This window comes from Schistocerca nitens, chromosome 5 (assembly GCF_023898315.1).
Source record: "Schistocerca nitens isolate TAMUIC-IGC-003100 chromosome 5, iqSchNite1.1, whole genome shotgun sequence".
Lineage (NCBI taxonomy): Eukaryota > Metazoa > Arthropoda > Insecta > Orthoptera > Acrididae > Schistocerca > Schistocerca nitens.
In genome coordinates this window covers 830016056-830024185 of record NC_064618.1, presented here as the reverse complement: position 1 = coordinate 830024185, position 8130 = coordinate 830016056, and the positions used below count along the sequence as shown (strand labels likewise).

Here is an 8130-nt window from a genome sequence, read left to right as displayed (position 1 = left end):
ACAATAGCTCTTTTCTCAATGTGCAGCTCTGTCTTGGTCATGGTTCAAGCGTCTGCAAATCAGAGATATGAGGCACTTGTGATTCCCTATCGTGTGCATGAAACATGCAAAGTCATGGATGCCGATCTGTTAGATGGCTCGCAATTACTGTCTTAGGGAGCGCTGAAATCTCGGCAGAATCCAGTGTGTGACGTTCCCGTTCGCCCATCGTACCATGGACCAGTCTGACTCACTTTTGCGGCAGTCTGCGCAAGGAGGTCAAATGTCAAGGTGGCAGACCTGTCACGAATAAGACTGCCCTCGGCACAGCGAGTTGTCCGAGAAGGCTGAGGTCTAAATTGTCGGCATAGCTAAGTCCTCACCACAGGCTCCCCAGTTAAGATCAGTGGAAGTGCGAAGCTATGCTCAGGACAAGTGTCCCAAGTGCAACCCACCCAGAACAAAAGTCAAGACCATCATCCTCTACATACTGGAGTCTGAACCAACAGACCAAGTTTCTCCTTCCCTCACTTTCCATCAAACCCTGGTAAATTCTCACTGAAGCACTCCTGAAATCACATCCACAAGGGTTTTGTGCCAGTCACAAGACCCCACGAACTCCATATCTCCTCTCTATCTCATCTGCTCTACTCATCGACCAACCATAATCGAAATTAACAGCATTCTCCTCTTTTCAGGAGAAGCAGCCAATCCGTGACTTGTAAATTCCGACGCAGAGAGGAGGAGATGTGCTCATGATTTGTTTTTCCACACGGCCACCTTAGGCAGTGTGTTATTTTGAGTGTCCATATAGCCTCTAAGTAAACAAGTCAGTTATCATGCAGATCTGGACAGCCCAAATGTTGCCGTATGTTCGATCAAGGGCTCCGGCTAAAATAAGAGAAATACTTTTGTGTCCCAACATAGACCGTTCCCTATGCACCATAAATGTTGCATCCCTTCTAAAATTGTTTTGAAGGGCTGAGGCACTCCCGCCCAAAAAAAAAAAAAAAAAAAAAAAAAAAAAAAAAAAAAAAAAAAACCTCTGCAGGCCAAGGGAAAACATCACTTGATGGCTTCCTTCATAGCATCCGGTCCACGGTGCACATGGAAACTCGCGAATTTTTGTGGCCACCATCCATGTTCACAAAGGGTGTTTACAATGCTGTCGTAATGCATTGGCTGGGCGACCTCGGCTTCTCTCGCGTCCCTGTCCCTACTGTGGCAAGAGGGGCCTAACAAGCAGATCCTCGCCGGCCATTTTTTCGCCTCTTCGACTGAATGCAATACCTGCACACCGGTGAAAGAAATTCTTGAGTCCAGTTTTCTGTCTTCGAGATGTCCATTTCCCTTACAGCTGCATGTTGCATTCAAGCCCCAAATGTCCACTGCAAGATTTATTGTTAACTGACCAAACGGCATGCTTGTTCTCAACACCAGAAAAGTGCTATTCAGAGGAGAGCAACCATAAAGATCCCTCATGCATTAACAACGTAAAGGCTCCCAGCATTGCCTACTGATGCTGATAACTTCCTGTCGTCTCACAAACACGATGTCTTGGGTGAAAAATCAACATTAAATTTTGCCCTTGAACATTGAGAGTAGCGAGAGAGTAACTCGTTCTCTCTCACAGTCTAGTGGACAGCAGACCTATGTTTTTGGTTCTACATTTTCAACCACGTCTTTCCAGCTATGTAACATACCCAATCTTACCTACAGGACAACTATCAGCATGTTGCACACCAGTATGTGAAATCTGGAAACGAAAATAACTCTCTGGAGAAGTTGTTACACAACTAAATGAATCACAGACAATTGAGGTAAAAGTGTAATATATTGAAACTTCCTGGCAGATTAAAACTGTGTGCCCGACCGAGTTCGAGTCTCGGTCGGGCACACAGTTTTAATCTGCCAGGAAGTTTCATATCAGCGCACACTCCGCTGCAGAGTGAAAATCTCATTCTGTGTAATATATTGTTGACGCCAATGCCCTCCAGTTCTTAAAGTGTACATTCGTTGCAGTAGTTGCACAAAGTTACAATAGACAAACTTCAAGAACATGCGTACTGTCCTATTTCTCATAGTACAGTGTATAATTTGATTATTTATTTACATATTTCACGCTCACTTTGGAGCACTTCATTCAATCCATATACATTTAAGTCTTAATACTAGCTGTAGATTTGGCTTTCCTCTTCTGCTCCCAAAACTTCTTCATCCTTTCCGACCTGCCTGCCCTTTCTTCATCAGTTATGGTGTATTTTTTGCGTGTAGATGTCTTTAGTTTATATCTCGTGTCACTGTGTTTCAGGATATCTTCTCTGCTTTCAATTTGTTGCATTATCGAACCTAACTCGTCTAAATCATCTTGAACTTCTTTGAACCAGTTGTTCTTGGTCTTACTTTTCCAAAAGTTGGTGAACAATTGTTTCAGTAGTCTGGTTTCTGGTAGTCTGGAAATGTGACAGAAAAAAGCAACCCTCCTTTTCCGCAGGGCGTCAGTTATTGACTCAATTTCTTGGTGAACAACTTCGTTAGGTAATTGTCGCCACTTTCCTTCTACTTGGTATTTTTTGTTTATAATTGTTCTAAGGATTCTTTTACCTGCCTTCTGTAATTAGTCTGTGGTTGATTTGGTGTTCATCTTGAACAGTGTTTCACTAGCATAGCTTGCTTCTGAATGGTACTGTCTGAGTTTTGCATTTATCGAGAGACATTTCTTCTTGTATGTTGGCCAGGTGATGCGTTGCGCATGTGTCAGTTTAGTTGTTCTGCTTTCCACTGACATTTCCTCGTTTGAATTCCAACTTACAACTTCCCCAAGATATTTGAATTTATTTACAATTTTAATTTGCTTGTTATTATTCAGTGTAACGGCTGGTGTTTCAACCTTGATTGAGGGCATCATTTTTGTCTTTTCAAACGAGATCTGTAGACCAACTTTTGCTGCTATTTTTTCTTCAGTTTGGTATTAAGCCTCTTCCACGCTATTTGCGAGCAGCGCTAGATCATCAGAGAGGTTAGGCAACCGAGTTTGATATTTATGCCAATCTTGATGTTTGGTTGGCTTTTTATTATTCCACTCTCGCATGACTTTCTCCAGTGCGCATTTAAATAGTAGTGGTGAGAGACCATCCTCCTGTCGAAGTCCTGTCCGGATTTCAAATGATTCAAATAGTTCCCCTCTGAATTTAACTATTGATTTAGTATTCTTAAGGGTGAGTCCAATAAGATTAACGAGTTTCATGTGCATTCCAAATTACGCGAGGATTTTAAGTAATGACACACGATAGATATTGTCATATACTTTCTTGAAGTCAACAAAAGTGTTGACCAATTTCTTGTTTCTCACTCTTTGATGTTTCCTGATCCACTTAAGGCTGATCATTTGATCTGGACAGCTTCCTCCAGGACGAAATCCTCCTTAATATTCCCCAAGCTCTTGATCGAGTTGATCCTGAATTCTTGTAAGATAATTCTAGACAAGATCTTCTATGTGACATCAAGCAGCCAAATCCCCCGATAGTTGTCTGGATCCGATCTATCACCCTTTTTGTGTATTGGGTGGATTATAGCTGTATTCAACTTTTCTGGCATTTTTTCAATATTCCAGATGTCTACTATTTGCTTATGGAGGTTCCGAAGTGTTCGTTGATTTGCGTTCTTCCACAGCTCTGCGACCAGTTGACTCTCGCCTGCTGCGTTGTAGTTCCTGAGCCACCAGGTGGTGTAATCTTCTCTAGATGTGTTTTGTTTTTTGGATGTGGTTCCCCGTCATTTAGTAATTCTTTGAAGTGATCAGCTAGAATTTTGACATTATCTTGATTATTGTGCGCTAGTTTGCCATTTTTATTTTTAAATATGAGTGTGAGTGGAGTATACTTTGATTTATATTTTCTGAATGTCCTATAATAGTCCCTTGTTTTATGGTGTTTGAATGATTCGTCTATGAAATTTAGGGTTTCTTTTTGATGGTCTCTTTTTATTCTTCTCATTTCCTTGGCCGTTTGTCTTCTGGCAACGGTGAGTTCTTCTCGAGGTGAAACGATAATTAAATGGACACTCTAGCTGCAAACAGGCTTTGATATACTTCATTGTGGACATGTTGAAAATGTGTGCCCTAACCGGGACTCGAACCCGGGATCTCCTGCTTACCTGGCCGACGCTCTATCCATCTGAGCCACCGAGGGCACAGAGGATAGTGCGCCTACGGGGACTTATCCCTTGCACGCTCCCCGTGAGACACACATTCCCAACATGTCCACACCACTACATTCGTAATGCGCCTAATAGATATTTGCCCATCTTCTCGAGGTTTTTCAATTTTCTTTTGCTCGTCATTCAGCCATGCTTTGTGACCTTTCTGTATTGCTTTATCACATTCTTCATTCCACCTGGAATGTTTCTTTCTTCTTCTGACAGGAGGAATCCCTTCAGCAATGTTTTTCAGTTTATCAATAATCGTTCCCAGTTCGTCACTTGGAAGTGTTTTGGATATCTCTGAATACAACACATTATTTATTAAATATCTGGGGCCATGTTTTCTCATCTCCGTGGATTTTGATGGTTTGTTTTTCTTTCTTGGAGTTAATTTCTATCTTTGAAATGTGAGGATCTGAATCGATGTCCACCACACGAAGAACTTCTATAGATTTCCTTGTGGTACTTTTTATCCATTGCGACATGGTCTATGTGACACTCCCCCAGTTTAACATTAGGGCATTTCCAGGTCATTAACTTGTGCGGTCTTCTCTTAAATCTTGTAGTTTCGAGCATAAGTACATGATCCGTGCAAAGCTCAATTAGTCTTTGACCATTCTTGTTTGTCACTTTATGAGCTGGCCATTTACCAACAACATTGCGACATTTATCTTTCCCAATTTTTCCACTGAAATCTCCAAGCAAGATTTTAATACCGGTATCAGTGATGTTTGATACCAGTTGGTCCAGTTCTTCCCAATATATTTCCGTTCCTTCCTTATGTTTCATGTTTTTGTCATTTGTTGGGGCATGGACGTTAATCAGTGTATATGTTTTGTTCTGCACTTTGATTGTTAAGCTTGTTGTTCTTGGGGAGTTCGACGAGAAGTCCTCCACTGAATGTAATATGCTATTATGAACCAGAAATCTCATTCCAAATTGCGCGACACTTTTCGTTACTCTTTTTCCTGGGGGTCCTTTGTAGAGACGGTATCTCCTAGATTCAAATGGGTCCTGATCTACGTTTCAAAGTTCCTGAAGGGCTGTTATTAGAACTTTGTGTTGATTCATTACGTCTGTTAAGTGTTTCAGTTTAGCAACTTTCATTATTGAATTTATATTTAATGTTTCAAAAAAAGAGAATTTTCCGGGTTTGCTGAATTTAAGTCTCTGTCTGCCTTTTGTCTGTTGGGCTGCCAGGTGCTCCGACTCACCGCAATCTTGTAAGTGACACCCCACAGTATACATGTGGTGTATTTTCTTGGACCCACGATGCTGTGTATCCAAGGTGGTGAGTTCTTTCGTTAGAAAACTCTCCACGTTGGGTAGACGTGTGATTAATGAACAGTGTTCTGACCGTGGTCATGGTATACCATTCCAGATGTGATCTGAAAAAGTGATAAATGAAATATGGTGGGATGGTGAATGATATTGTGTAGTGTCTTTGGTCGGCGAGAGCTATTTTATTTAGCTCAATTCTTCCAGCAAGGCTGGTTAGGACCCCCCCCCTCCCCCCGCCCTATCCGCCGCCACCTGGACCGCGCCACGTCCGAGTATCACCTCTCCACCTCCTACGACAACGTAGTATATAATAAACTTTCAATAAAACATTTCGTCTTCTCCAGTAATTTCTGATTGATCGGGAAATAGAAACCACTGTCATAATCAGAAGTATTTTATCTGCAAGAGTTAGCCACTGCTCTACATAGTCATAACTCTGACTTACACATTTGTCGTAGCGTTGTACCAACTTTCTAACATCCTCGTCATAGAAGGCAGCCCCCTGTGCTCCTGCCAATTCTCTACGCTCATCTATAGCTCGTTGTCTGCGCGAATATGTTGTCTTCATAGCCAGTGGTTAATGTAGGCAGAGATGAAACACAGAGAGAGCCAATTACGGGCTCTAGTGCGGGAGATCAAACACTTCCCATCGAAAACGCTGCAGGAGCACTTTCACTGCCCCTGCCGATTGCGACGGAGAATTGTCAAAAAGTAGGAACCGTATGACAGTTCTGTAATGCGGGCTGCATAACATCAGGCGAAATTCTTCACAAGGACCTCATACTTGGCGGGAGACACTATTTTCTACGCATCTTTATGTGCTCACCATGCGCTCAGAACTGAACAGAGCGAAGTGATGCAACCGACAGGCACACTAGAGACACTGTGGGACACATATGTGCAAAGCTTTATTAGATTTTCACAGTGGTTTCCATTTCTTGACCGATCTGAACTTACTTTCCGAATATCCCTCATATAAGAGTAATTTTAGAGCGGTCACAGTGTATTCAATTTTAAATTGATTTTTGTAACCAACTTTCATTTTTTGAACATTCTCACCTGCTTTAAACTGTCAGAAGACAAATTGTGTTTCATACAGTTAATCATTTTTTATGGAACTGAGCGTATTTAAAGAACTTTACCTTTAAAGGAACTTCAGTTTAATCACTTGTACAATGATCTGTACCTTACTCATTCATCAACAACCTGTAGGATACCTTTGCAACCTATATACGTCGAAGAGCCAAGGAAAATGGTAGACTTGCCTAATATCGTGTAGGGCCCCCGCGAGCACGCGGAAATCCCGCAGCATGACGTGGCGTGGACTCGATTCATGTCTGAAGTAGTGCTGGAGGGAACTGACACCATGAATCCTGCAGGACTGCCAATAAATCTCTCACAGTGCGACGGGTTGGAGATCTCTTCTGAACAGCACGTTGCAAGGCATCCCAGGTATGCTCAATAATGTACATGTCTGGGGAGACTGGTGGCCAGGAGAGTGTTCCTGGAGCCACTGTGTAGCAACTCTGCTTTAATTGCCCAAGTCCGTCGTAATGCACAATGGACATGAATGGATGCAGCTGATCAGACAGGATGCTTACGTACGTGTCACGTGTCAGAGTCGTATACTGACGTATCAGGCGTCGCATATCATTCCAACTGCACACTCCCCACACCATTAAAGAGACTCCACCAGCTTGAATAGTCTCCTGCTGATATCCAAGCTCCATAGATTTATGAGGTTGTCTCCATACCCGTACACGTCCATCCGCTCGATACAATTTGAAAAGAGATTTGTCCGAGTAGGCAACATGTTTCTAGTCATCAACAGCCCAATGACGGTGCTGACGGGCCCAGGCGAGGCGTAAAGCTTTGTGCTGCGCACTCATCAAGAGTACACGATTGGGCCTTCGGCTTCGAAAGCCCATATCGATGGTGTTCCGTTGAATGGTTCGCAGGCTCACACTTGTTGATGGCCCAGCATTGAAATCTGCAGCAATTTGGGAAGGGTTGCAGTTCTGTCACGTTGAACGATTCTTTTCAGTCACTGTTGGTCTCTTCCTTGCTGGATCTTTTTCCGACCGCAGCCATGTCGGAGATTTGATATTTTACCGGATTCCTTGTATTCGCAGTACACTCGTGAAATGGTCGTACCGGAAAATACCCACTTCTTCGCTACTTTGGAGATGCTGTGTCCCATCGCTCGTGCGCCGACTGTAACACCACGTTCAAACTCACTTAAATCTTGATAACCTGCCATTGTAGCAGCAGTAACCGATCTAACAACTATGCCAGACACTAGTCTTATATAGGAGTTGCCGACCGCAGAGCCGTATACCGTCTGTTGACATACTTCTGCATTTGAATACGCAGTTACTTTGGCGCTGCAGTGTATAACTGGTTGAAGAACGCATGGCAGTTCGAATCACGTTATTTTTAAATGTTATGACTTGCAGTGCAGCAGAATGAGAAGTGCATTGCCTTTTTTTCTACAGCTGCTGTCGTTTGTTTTAATTTCTTGATGCAGTAGCGGGTAATGTACTTTCTCTTACTTCCGTCGTACATTCTGACTTCGTGATCAAAACAAATAAACATCATGTACATCACGATTGCTCTCCAGGTTGTCATTTTATGCCAAACGCTGTTCAGTTTATCAGAATATCATGTAAG

General features: G+C 42.7%; 1 non-coding gene across 1 annotated transcript; it reads right to left on the bottom strand.

Moving 5' to 3' along the window:
* Positions 1 to 4095: 4095 nt before the first annotated feature.
* Positions 4096 to 4170, bottom strand: Trnat-ggu (transfer RNA threonine (anticodon GGU)). Its single transcript has one exon. It is a non-coding gene; the product is annotated as a tRNA-Thr (tRNA).
* Between the last annotated feature and the right edge of the window lie 3960 nt (positions 4171 to 8130).